At 39.2% G+C, this 13,021-nt stretch overlaps 1 long non-coding RNA gene across 1 annotated transcript in view; it reads left to right on the top strand.

The window, feature by feature from the left end:
- Positions 1-13,021, top strand: part of LOC116593038 — a 157,970-nt gene that overhangs the window by 74,806 nt on the left and 70,143 nt on the right. The window lies entirely within an intron of this gene.

Raw genomic sequence — 13,021 nt, forward strand, 5'->3', positions numbered from 1 at the left:
TCAGTGATGCTTATTGTTTGTTCAAGATTTCCTTGGACCACCTATTATTTTTAAGCATTAGATTGGGGGATGAAGATTAAATAAGAACTGTGCCCTCATTATTTATAATTATAGATTCAGATAAGTAATCAGGTGATTACAGTGTAGTATGGTAAATGTGATTGGGGAGGAAGGGCACAGAATTGTATAGAACGAAATAGGATCAATTGATTCAGTAGTAGGGTATGGGAAGGAGAGAAGGAAATCTTTCCAGAGCAAGTCATATCTCAGTTGAAACCCAGGGATGAAAATACTGGACTGAAAAGAATGGGGAGGAGAGAAGGTTAGAAGTGTTTCTGGGAAAGGAATGAGCATATGCTCTTCCCACAGATATGACTAAATAGGTAGCACTGGTTTTATTCAAGAATTAGGCCATTACTTCTTAATGCCCACAGGTATCTGTGAATAATTCATTCTGATTCCCTATAAAGCGGAAGCAAAGGAGTCATATGAAGGGGGAAGAACTGTAGACTGATCTACTGAAGTGTGGCTATGAAACAATGAAACAGATTTTTAAACAAAATGTGGCATGGGTCTTTCTCAGATAGTATGATCTCCTGCCTATAAAATGCTGCTAAATTTGAATAAGGAATGAGTTTATGAATCATATTTTCCAGGAGTGGTGATGGGTTTATACTGAGTCATCAGTTATTCTCTCTTTCAGGCCAATTGTGTAAATTTGCAAATCAGCTTGATGTGGGATGGGGGAAGGGAGCAATCTGAAGCAGTCACAAAATGAAGCCACTGAACACCAGGGCAATAGAAGCCTGGATTAAGCATTTTGTTTGTTTGTTTTTAATAATCAACTAACCTAAAAAAAAAAAAAAATCAACTAACCTTTGGTTTTCTTCACTGGATTGAGATCACCAAGGGTGGGAGTTGGAGGCAGTGATTTCCCCTTAACTTCTAGCCCCATAAAGATGCAGCCTTGATTTTCCAAATGGATCAAGCAAACTTCCTAGTATGCAAAACCTGAGCTAGTCTTGCCCTTTCTTTTAAAGCAGACAGCAGAAATCTGAAACAATGAGTTTAACCAGTAATGAGTTTAAGTCGGAAAATCATCCACAAATCCTTGCGGGAAATGTCTATTTCAGCAAGGCAGAGAATTGTAGACACTTTATGTGATGAAATATGTAAGTGAAGCCCTTTGGGTCTGTGTATGAATGCAAAGTGATTAAATTGAGTACTTACTGTAATTGCTTTCTACCATTTAGTCAAGTAGTGATTCAAATGACAGCCATGGGGAATGGGCAGCAAAAGGGTCAAATGTATTCCGTGCTCTGGGTGTGTCCTTCCAATCTTCAACTCCTCTTGTTATGCTCCTCTTCATGTACATCTCCCTTTGTTTAAGCTACCAGACTTAAAGATACTAGAATTCCTGCGCATCTCTCTCTCTCTCTTCAACCATCAGGACCCAGTTTTAGGGGTTAAGGAGATTCAGGAACCCTAAATCACTCTTCCCTGGCCTAGAGCAATGAAGGACTTCAGGTAAGTGGGGATGGATGAACCCATCCATCTGAGATTAATCTGAGAGCAATATTCCCCCTAACCCTGCCTGCCAGCCAGAATAGAGTTCCCACAAAGCATTTCACATCCTGAAGGTTAGCTATTGGCAACCACTTACAAATTTTCCTATAAAAAAGTTCCCAACCAACTGCCCTTCCCCTTTAGGACAGCCTCCTTTTTCAATGATCTTTATTCAATAATTACTCACACATTTCCCTTTCCTCCTTTCCTCCTCCTGTTTGGATTATGAAAAACTCTTTCACCTCTTCTGAGCAATTTGTGCCATCTGATTTTTCAGGAATTTCTTAGAATAGAGCAAGTAGCTAGTGATGGCTTTTTTTTTTTTCCTTTTAAGATTTACCATCAAACATGACCTTCTAAGCCTCTAGACAGTTAGCACAGATGCCTTCTTTCATTTCATAAAAGTGATCATAGTATCTCTAATTCAAAAAGAAACTTGTCAACAGCAATCATTATTCACTTATGATTGTTTTTCTTTTTAACTTCTAATTGGTTACAGTACCACAGGCTTCTAGTGTAACATCCTATAAAGCTCACGTAACATCCTATAAAGGCTTCTAGTGTAACATCCTATAAAGCTCAAGTATCAAATATTTTAAAATGTCCCCCTGCAGCATACTGATACATTTAACATATGATCCCATTCATTTTCCTACCCTTATCCATTCTACTATTACTATTTAATTATGTCTTACTATTTAAGATAAATCCATTCAACTATTTCTGGTCTTCCCACTTGGGTTACTGACTTTGAGGTACATGAATGTGGCTCCTTTTCTTATAAGGTTCCACTCAGATTTTTGTCTTTCCTTTTCCTCCAGACCTGTTCTTAATCCCCTATCCCCTGTTCTCCTACCTTCCCTGGCTCACTGGGTAGCTCCCTCAGTGATCTCCCTTCCTCGTCTGCAGCCTCCTCAGTCCAGCCCCTCACTTAGTAGCTAACAACACTTCAGCATTTTCCCATCCACTGCAGCTCCACGCAAAAGCCTTTGTAAAATTTGTCCATTTTGAAAAGGAATCAAAGGAAGCTCTAAACCAGTAAAGGACATTAAAGGAAAACTTTAAATATATACCAAGGAAGGACATCATTGAAACGTTCCTAAAACATCAGATACAGGAGTTGAGACATGCTAATTCAAAGAGAAATGGCTAAGGATAATGTGTATTTGCTGTGTGTGTGTGTGTGTGTGTGTGTATGTGTGTGTGTGTATTTGCTATGCATTAGGAACTAAAGGCGACACCTGACATGTTGGAGGAATGTTTCAATAGTAGACAGTCCACTGTCTGCAATTTACTCCTCTCCCTGGGAAAATCAATATCAATGCTCAAGCAATCTGCTGCCCTGCAGAAGTTCCACTCCAAAGGAACCTTGAACTTAGATACTTGATCTTTTTGTCTCCCTCTAGGTGTTCAGAAACAGCACATTTTACGATCATGATTTTTACCTTGACCCCCGTTCTTCATGCCATTTAAGAACATGGGGCTTTTAGTATGACTCATTGAATAGCAAATATAGCATCGTAGGCAACTGCAGTTTGTCCTAATTAGAACATAAACCTGCTCTGTAACATCAATCTGAGATAGGACAAAGGCAATAAAAGTGGCCACCAAGTCACCCTGGACTCTGAGGAAAGATGACATGGTACTTAATGAGAATTATACTGTACTTCTTTAATATTTTCAGTATTATCAGGTAAATATAACACTTCATTTTCTCTCCCAGATCCTAAATAAACTGAGTTAAGAATTATTTTTAGTCCCAAACCACCAGAGTCCATCTCAAGTAGAAACTCTAGGACAGATCTAATTCTCTTCAAGTGGTCTACATATTTCCTGGTAGAAAAGGGTACACAAGACTACCCAAACATCAAACGCAGAGAGGGCTTCCAGCAAGTCAACAGTATTTGAGAGAGACCTAAACTAGGCAGCTGTTCTGGGACTGAATTCCAAGAGCCATTCCAGTCATCTTCGTTTTTCCCTGGCTTCCTCCTCCTCATCCTCTCAATCAGTCCCAAGGATTCTAAAACCTGACCAAGCAGTTCCAGTCAGAGCTAGCTCACCCTTTGGCTATGGGAGGAGAAGCAAGCTTCTCTGAGCCCTGGCCCTGTGGCATTTGCCTGGCAGCAGGGTTTCCAAGAATAGCTATTTTCTGTGGTTTTCTCAGTCCCCACTCCCTAGGGAAACCAAGGAGTGTAAACTTTTTTTGGTCCTAAGGTTTGAGCATCAGCAAAATGTTTGCCTTGAGTTTTAGCCAGCATCTTATTTCATCCAAATGAATTTCCAAATCTCAATTTACATAAACTAAAATGCCCACCAGACAGATCAGTAAATTTCTATTCTGTAACACTAATGGAAACAGAAATAATTAAAGAAGGCTAAGTGACCTTCAGGAAAAGTATTCAATTGAGTGGCAGGTAGGGCAAGGGAAAACTTAATCCCAATGCCTCAGTCTCGGATTAAAGTACTATTTCGAGTCAAAATTGATGTTAATTGCTAGCGAAGGGAGCTTTTTCAATACACTTCTTTGAGTGACCTACAGAGAAATTGAAGAAGGAAAGCAGAGTATCTCTGAAAATTCATTTTTAATGGAAAATGAAAAGCAGGGCAGAGAACCAAGCAAAAAATTCATAATGTCATTCAACCCCCCACACATAAATAATCTTTTTGAAGGAATTGTTTTTGCCACTTAAGTCAAAATTAGAATTACAAATGGGACACTTATGGATGTCTCCATAAACTTGGAGTGCAAATAAGCCATGTATCTTTAGTTCCTAATTAACCAACCTAAGCTTTCACCTGTCATATTGGCAGAAATCTCACTAGAGAACTAGCATAATATAACAGGAAAGAATATAAACTCTGAAGCCAGACTGGTCTGAGGAAGCATAGAAAGATTAGGTAATATTCCCAAGATCGTACAATTACAGTGGAGGTGGGATGGTCCAGTTTCCATATTCAAGTAGTCAGAGCAGGGAGTCTGATTGATTTACTTCTGTCCACCTTTCTTTGCCACACAGTTCAGCTAGAACAAGGAGCTCTATACAATGGATAGATGAGGCTACAGGCAGGTAATCCTATTACCCTGACAGATACGACAAGCCCCTACAGACCCAAGTCCCTAAAGAGACGTCCAGAGATGCCCTAGGAAAATGACTCCTCTCTCTCCCAAGGCTGCCCCTCTGATAGACATGCTATATTTTATTTCCTGTGGCTGCTGTAACAAATTACTATAAAAGTGTTGGCTTAAAACAACTGAACCTTCTTCTCTCAGTTCTGGAGGCCAGAAATCTAAAACCAATCTCCCTCCATAGTTCTAAGGAAGAATCCATTCCTTGCTTGTTCCAGCTGGTGGCTGCCCACACTTTCACTTATGGCAGCAGATCCAACATCTGCTCCTGTAATCACATCACCTGTTCCCCTTCTGTGTGTGTGTGTGTGTGTGTGTGTGTGTGTGTGTATGAGAGAGAGGGAGAGAAAAAAATCTCTGTCTGCTTACCTCTTAGAAGAATACATGTGGTAGTATTTATGGCCAACATAGATGATGCAGGGATAATCTCCCTATCTCAAGATTCCCTGAAAATGTAGAAGTCAAAATATCATTATTTACATTCCCAACAATAGACCTACCTGCCTGTCTTTCTAGTTGTAGGCACAATATTTACATCCCAGGGAAATTCTGTATCTCCCTGTACTTCTGTCTCAGGAAAATGGGAAGATCTTCTAGTGCCTCAAAAATTATTAACTCATTTGAGGATATCCAAGGTGTCTCTCCAGCTTTTTTCTCACTAAACCAAGGCAAATTAAAACCAAACAAAAAAAAAATTTTTTTTTTTTTTTTTTTTGGTCAGCAATCCCAAAACAGATCAATCTATGCTGTGAGGTGTTGTAAAATCCAGAGAATGAACTAAGGAGATTGTTCCTTCTTTCACTTCAAGATATTTTAAGGTAATTCTCTTTTTGCTCCCCACTGCAAACTACAGAAGTTTAGTGCCTTACCTTCAGGGTCAGTATTCTTTCTTCAAGGCTTGTCCACTCAGTTTATGGTGTGGTTGGTATACACAGTTGTTAAAGATGCAGACTCGGGCCCCAAGAAGTCTTGGGTTCAAAGGCCTACTCAGCCTCTTCCTAGCTGTGTAGTCATGGACAAGTCAATTACTAAGTCTCCTCCCTATAGTTGTTTCTGATCTGTAAAATAAAAGTATCTTCTTGTTGTCTCTTACAAAGACTAAATAAATTAAGTGCTTAGAATAGTGTCTGTCACATACTGAGCACACAACAGACATTCCCTATTACTGTCCTCTTGCTCTTCCATGATCTTTCTATGCAGAGAACTCTCATTCATCACCCCCCCCCCCCCGTCCCCGAGTCACTGAAAGCTTTGGCACATGGTGCCCAGGCTGCCTTTCTGCTTCAAGGATGGCATAATGACTGAAACCTTGGCACCCTCAGTGGTGACTCATTTCCAAGCTCTTAATCTCCAGGATTGAATTTACCTTGAAACTAATAAGGTTGAAACTTCAGGGTCCCCCCTTTATTTGCATATGCCCTGCCCAAGGCCCTGAGAGCTACTTTGTCATTTTTATTTGTTATTTGTATTCTTTTTTAAAGAGGATCTTCCCCTAGTGGTGTAAGCTCCAGGCGCTACAAAACCAACTCTGCTCTTTTCCAGTGATTTTCTGCACCTCAACCATATTCTCCATGAGCCACTATGAAAATCGGAAGCAGCCGAGCCTACCCCTGCGTTGACATCACCTTATCCTGACCGCAACACCCCAGTTCTTCAAATTTTCTCTCCGGGGCTCAAAAAACAAAAATCATTTTTGATCAAACTCATTTTGATCTCCATTAGTTAACTTTTCTTAGAAATTACAGAAATAATGTGATTCTGTATTTTTTAATCCATAGATAATTTAAAACTCAGTTATTATCGTATGTATCCTAAAATATTTTGATTGTGGGGAAAAAAAAAGTCCTATGCTCAAAAACCTGGGAAACCTTGTACTGGAGTTACTAGTTAAGTCAACATAAAAACCAAGTGGTTGTTTTGAACTGTGGATTATCAATTTCCAACATTCCTGTTTATACATCAGGGCTTTTCCTTGCCACATTGATGTATTCACAGTGAAATGATGTTCAAAGACCTCTATACCCACAAAAACCTACCCAGTGCCACCCATCACAAAGAGCTTTGCTTCAGAAATTTGAAAAGGTAGCATGTGTTTTCATCTATGTTCTTGTCTTAGGACCAAACCTCATATTTCAGTATCCAACCCTCAAAAATCAAAATTCAAATGCTAATAAAGGAGATCAAAGTTGACCAATATTTAATGAGCATCAAAGATTTGCCTAGGTTTCTTTGATTGTTCTAGTATAACGTAATAATGAGGAGGCAGTTATACTGTTAATATATCAACATTCACACTATGAGATTTTTCCTGACCTGCCAGTCACCAGCTGTGGAACCATGGTCAAATTAACCAACCATTTCTTACTTCTGGTTCCTCACTGGTAAAGTAAGGATATTACAATGTATACATGATGGGAATGTTTTGAGGATTAAATAGGCTAAATGTGGAATAGTGCCTAATAGGAAATAGTCCATACATGTTAGCTGTCATATGTCACCCTCATTTCAAATAAAAGACCATTTACTGGAGTATAAGAAATATTTCTAATAATACTGAAATTTTGTGTAGGCTTGTATTATGATCTTATTCTTTTTTAAAGATTTTATTTATTTATTTGATAGACAGAGATCACAAGTAGGCAGAGAGAAAAAGGAGGAAGCAGGTTCTCCATGGAGCAGAGAGCCCGATGCAGGGCTGGATCCCAGGACCCCGGGATCTGGCCTGACCCACTGAGCCACCCAGGAGCCCCATGATCATATTTTTTAATCTCAGATTTTACCTTTAATGTAGACTAAGATTTTCTTCTGAAATATATATATATACACACACATATAAGGGGATATAGATATAGATATAGATATAGATGTATATATGGAAATGGAAATGAATGATCTTGATGTGTAAACTTTGGTAATCTAACTGATGGAAGAGAATTCCTGATGAATTGTCAGGGATATAAGCCAGAAACTCCCAAGACCAAAGACTGTGTATCTTGCTCCAGAAGAGTATTTTTTAGGAGTATTTCCTCATCAAATGTCTATTAAGGATAACACAGTGATAATAATTAGGATAAAAATATTAATAAAATGTATACCCTCCTGAGCTTATAATCTAGTAAGAGACAGAGATAACTAAACATATTTGTAACACTGTGAAAAGTGAGATAATTGAGTATGTAGGGGTTTAGGGCATTTAAGCTTAAAATTTCTTTTAATTATAAATAAGCCAAGTTACCTATATTGAACAGTTGGCCACTTGTGTTCATGATTATCTCCATTTTAGACTCTGTTTACTAATGAATTTATCTCTGCCATCACTACCTGAGGCCACATAAATGGGTTCTGTTCTATTCCCCTGATGAAGTTTTAGCGTCAAAAAAGGTTAATATACTGGTTAATTTGCTCCTTTCAAGAAATTAAGTACAGAATGATTCAATATGACTCAATATAGGTACAAAACTCAGAGTCCCCATAGATAGGACATAATTAAGCCCACTTGTCCTCCTTACCAAATCAGTGCCTAGGAAGAGAAGAAATCCCGCTAGAGGATTGGTGTAAATTCAGATCAGATATACAGCAAATCCTGTACCCAAGATAGGGCCCGCCTTGCAATCAAAGCAGTGCCTTGCATTTTGACACCAAGAGGAGAAAGCCAGAGAACTACAGTGAGGCGTTTGAAAACTGCTGAGAGAGTGGAAGTGTCTCATCTGAGTCATTCCGCTGTGGTGTGCCGAGCCGCTGAAGACGTTTCCCCAGGTTTTAAAGGATGCGGAAGTCATTCTCCCGCCTACTAGGTGTGGATGCAGTGCGGTAGAGCCGATGCATCACTGGGTGCGGCTGGGTTACAGTACAGCGTGAGCAAGGTCCCAGCTCTGGGATCCCTGCGGGTGGACAAAATTCAACCTCACTTAGGGATCACAGTATGCAGTAGTAGCTCTCTCTACTGCCCAAGGGCAGAAATCAAAGGGACTGGTAGAATGCAGGGTTGTGGGTGGGGATGTGGAGGAGGGAACTTCCTCCCCTTTATATTCAAGGAGGGGGGGATCTAGAGAAGAAACGTATGTGAAATGAATTTTACATCTCAACCTCCTTCACTCTTATCTGGAGTGAATAGACGGCTTTGTCATACAGCTGCCTAAGGCTAATCCTCCACACCCCCACAGGCTTCTCAGTCTACTGCCTGAGTACCTTTGAAGCCAGGATTTAAAACCCTAAAAATAGAGGCAGGATTACTGGTTGCATGCTGTTGGAGAAGCGGACACAATGTACAGTGGCATGGGGAAGGATGAATGAGGAGGGGAAATGTCTACTTTTAAGACAAATAGTAAACTCCAATCTAGCACATATTTCAATAAACCTGAATTTTCCTGACTGTCAGAGTTGTTGTGGATTTTCACAATTAGAAATTGCATACAATTTGAATCTTTATGAAATGGCCTATTCTCTTTTACCAATTGAAATTTGTCTTTTTTGTCATCTCTGCCTCAGTGCTAAGGCTGGTTTAAGACACCATCCACCAGTTCTGCTGGCTCATCTTGCCCAGGTTTTCTGGTTGATAGCCCTACTCTGTTCACACTTCTATGATTGCCCCAAAGATGGGGGTAATCACAGCATTTGGCAAGGTGCCACCTGCTGGTTGAATAGGCAAGTATTATATACACTTTTTTGTAAGTTCAGGCCTTCTTGCTAGCACAGAGGAAAGGCTAATAAATATATTTTAATAATTATTTATGGTACTGGATTTGCAACCAGTAGTGTATGACACTCTTGTGCATAACTGAGGTCTCAGGGCTATTCACAAATGTTCATTTATACACTTCCATCAGTTACTATCAGGAGAGCACTGCCTCATCCTGGTGAACTCAAGGATGGCTATGTGACTTTCTTTGGCCAGTGAGTAGATGTGATGAATGTCGTTTCCAAACAGAAGCCTTAAGAGACATTGTGTACATAAACACATGCCCTTTTGCTGCTCCCACAGTAAATGGCAGTGTTCCAGAGGAGAGGCTGAGTCACTAAGAAAGGACAACAATGTGGGAGCCATGGCCACAGTGAACTCTCAGTGGATCGCAATAACCTTTAAGCGAGGGATATTTGAGGGTTTTTTGTTACTGCGGTGTAACCTAGCCTGTCCCAACTAATGCATACCGTCAAATGCTCCTGGGTTCACGAAGTTGAATACCGTGGTCTTCCACTTTTAAATACATCCCTTAAAAAGCTTTATTTTCATTAAATATCTTCAAAGTAATTATATACATCTTAAAAGCAGTCAAGGGAAATGAAAGTTAAGTCTAAAGCTAATGAAATCCTGGCAGAGTAAGAAGAGAACTCAAATCCCCAGCTGTCCTCTAGCTTCTGTTCTATGAATATTTTCATAGGAAAAAGGTTTTGCAGACAAAATTAAGTACATGCTTCCCTCCAGTTCTTCACTAGGGCAAAAGTAAATTCATTAGCCAGCAAGTGTTAGAAAATAGTTTATTTTTAGTTCACCAGTAGTAGTCTAAAGAATATATTTGTTTTTGAAAACTAAAAAGGTAAATACACAGAGATTTCCAACTCCACCTTAATAAGACTATGCCACGAACAGCTCAGTGCTCCAAAACATTTTAATATAACAATATCTTATTAATATAGAACAACTTTTCTTTTAACCCCAGTGGGACTATTACTCTAATCATTTCCCTTGTCATTAATTGAAATATTTTTCCCTTTGCAGTTTTTCTCTGGGGCCTATTTTATTTTAAAATTCATCAAATTGCAATTTCCTTCTCAAAGTTTTAATAAAGTAAAACAAAATCTCATCTATTCATTTGCCAGGTAAGCATTAAAACTTGAGATTGGTAAATGGCAAATGTGTCTCTTTCTCCAGAAACAAAAGATTAATTTCTAAAGCCTTTTAAAAGTTATATGACTTAACTCCCCAGCATTTAGACTTCATTTGCTTTAGTAAGTTAAGAATAACAACTCGAACTAATCAAGGTCTCTCTAGCGATAGGACAAAGAGTGATAGATATTACCTTCAGCATAGCATTACTTTCTACCTGTTGCTTCAGGTAGAGATTCTCTTAGAAATGCACAGAGAGAGGCACCTGGGTGACTCAGTGGGTTAAAGCCCCTGCCTTCACTTCAGGCCATGATCCCAGGGTCCTTGGATTGAGCCCTCCATTGGGCTCTCTGTTCGGCCGGGAGCCTGCTTTCTCCTCTCTCCCTCTCTGCCTGCCTCTCTGCCTACTTGTGATCTCTGTCTGTCAAATAAATAAATAAAATCTTTAAAAAAAAATGCACAGAGAAAGTTAAAGACTGGACACACCTTAATAACAAGGACTAGAGCCAGCTGTTTTGTAATAATAAAAACAAAAGTGTGGTCTGTGTTACTCTGTATGTCTCCTGTGCACAAGTTACCTAGGATCTGTGGAGAATATTAATCAACCATGTTCACAGCAATGGGGACTCCTTCACATGTGGGCCAAAGGCAGCCAGCAAGATCTTCCACTCATTTTTTATTTTTTTCCAGTTAAGATTGCTCAAAAAAAAAAAAAAAGCAAGCACAATTCTTAGCATTTTACTTTGCTACACATTTTTCAAATATTTAGTATGTTTCAAATGTGATAGGCACTGTATTAATCCTCCAGAATCTAGTGGTGAGGGACACCTGGGTAGCTCAGTTGGTTGAGCATCCAACTCTTGGTTTTGTCTCAGGTCATGATCTTGGGGTCATAGGATCAAGTCCTGCATCAGGCTGCACATTCAACAGGGAGTCTATTTGGGATTCTCTCTTACTCCCTCTCTCTCTCCCCCCGCCCTTTCTCCCTTAAATAAATAAATGACTCTTAAAAAAGAAAGAAAGAAAGAAAGAAAGAAAGAAAGAAAGAAAGAAAGAAAACAAAAAGAAAGGAAAAGAAAAGTAGGCTCCAGTGGTGAGCAGAATCGACATTGGCCTTGTCCTGGGAGAATATACACTATTGTGAAAAGGACAGATAATCAACTCAGCAACAAGATTAAGGACGGTAATAGAGGGTATTCCAGAGTGACAAGAACATGCAGCATAAGCATCTACTCTAGTCCAAGCATGTGAGCTGAGGGAAATGTAAGAGGACTTCTAACATATTACCACAAGAGAGGAAATTAGTTACGCATACACATGCAAGCGTGTTTCAGGGTGTTGGAAGCTAGAGAAGTTGCCTCTGAGCACAAGATTCTGACCAGAATCTTAAGAAAACTAAATTGGGCTTGCCCTGTGCATAAATGGAAAATCCAGTCACATTTTTGGCCCCACAGCTCTAAAAGCATCAGAAATGAAGCCAAGGAATGGAAGGAAGGAAATAAATGACCATCGGGTCAGAAAGGAAAGGACCAGAAAGAATTGTGGAAGTAACACAACTCACTAGGCTAGGAGTCAGGTGAGCTGAGCACTGGGCATCATAACTATAAATTAGTACTTCCAATGTGCCAGCCCCTTTGATTAGCCTTCTGGGTTCATTATATCATTCAACTAGTATTAGAAAGCTGTATGGTAGATATCATATTATTCCATCTTCAAGATAAGTAAAAGGAGACTTACATATGATAAGTAAGTTAGCTTTTCCTGACTTCCAATCCTGAGCTCTGAACAAGTTACACTATTGCCCATTAGAATTAGATTATGTATAAAGATTTTTTTTTTTAATCTCAGTGTCCAGGCCAATTAAATCAAATTCTCCAAGGTAAGGGCACATGGGTGTTTCGGTCAGTTAAGAGCCCATCTCTTGAGATCGGCTCAGGTCATGATCTCAGGGTCACGAGACTGAGCTTCTCTCTCACTCCCTCTGCCTCTCCCCCGCGCACTGATCATGTGCACGCTCTTTCTCACACTAAAATGAATGAATGAAAGAATTAATTAATTAATTAACTCTCTGAGTTAGGGCTCAAATGTGAGCTTTTTTCAGCTTTCCTTATGACTCTAATGTATATCCAGAATTGAGACTCACTGTGGTTCTGCTACTAAGCTACGAGATGACTTTAAAACACACACACACACACACACATATATATACATATACTTATATATATATATACATACACAAATATATATACATACACACATATATATATATATATATATATTTTTTTTTTTTTAAATTCTTCCACTCAGGCACTTATCAGTAAAGCCAAGAACTAAGACTAGGTTATTTCTGAGGCCACTTCCAAGTCAAACATTTTTCAGCTCTATACAAAAAAATTTCTATTAAGATGAATGCTTCTAAAAGATTTGAAAATAGGTAAGAGAATTTATGGCCTAACTAGGTCGTTAGGCCATAGACCTCATCTTGTCAATTGTTAGATTCTTGA

This window comes from Mustela erminea, chromosome 6, assembly GCF_009829155.1.
Source record: "Mustela erminea isolate mMusErm1 chromosome 6, mMusErm1.Pri, whole genome shotgun sequence".
In the NCBI taxonomy this organism is placed as follows: Eukaryota; Metazoa; Chordata; class Mammalia; order Carnivora; family Mustelidae; genus Mustela; species Mustela erminea.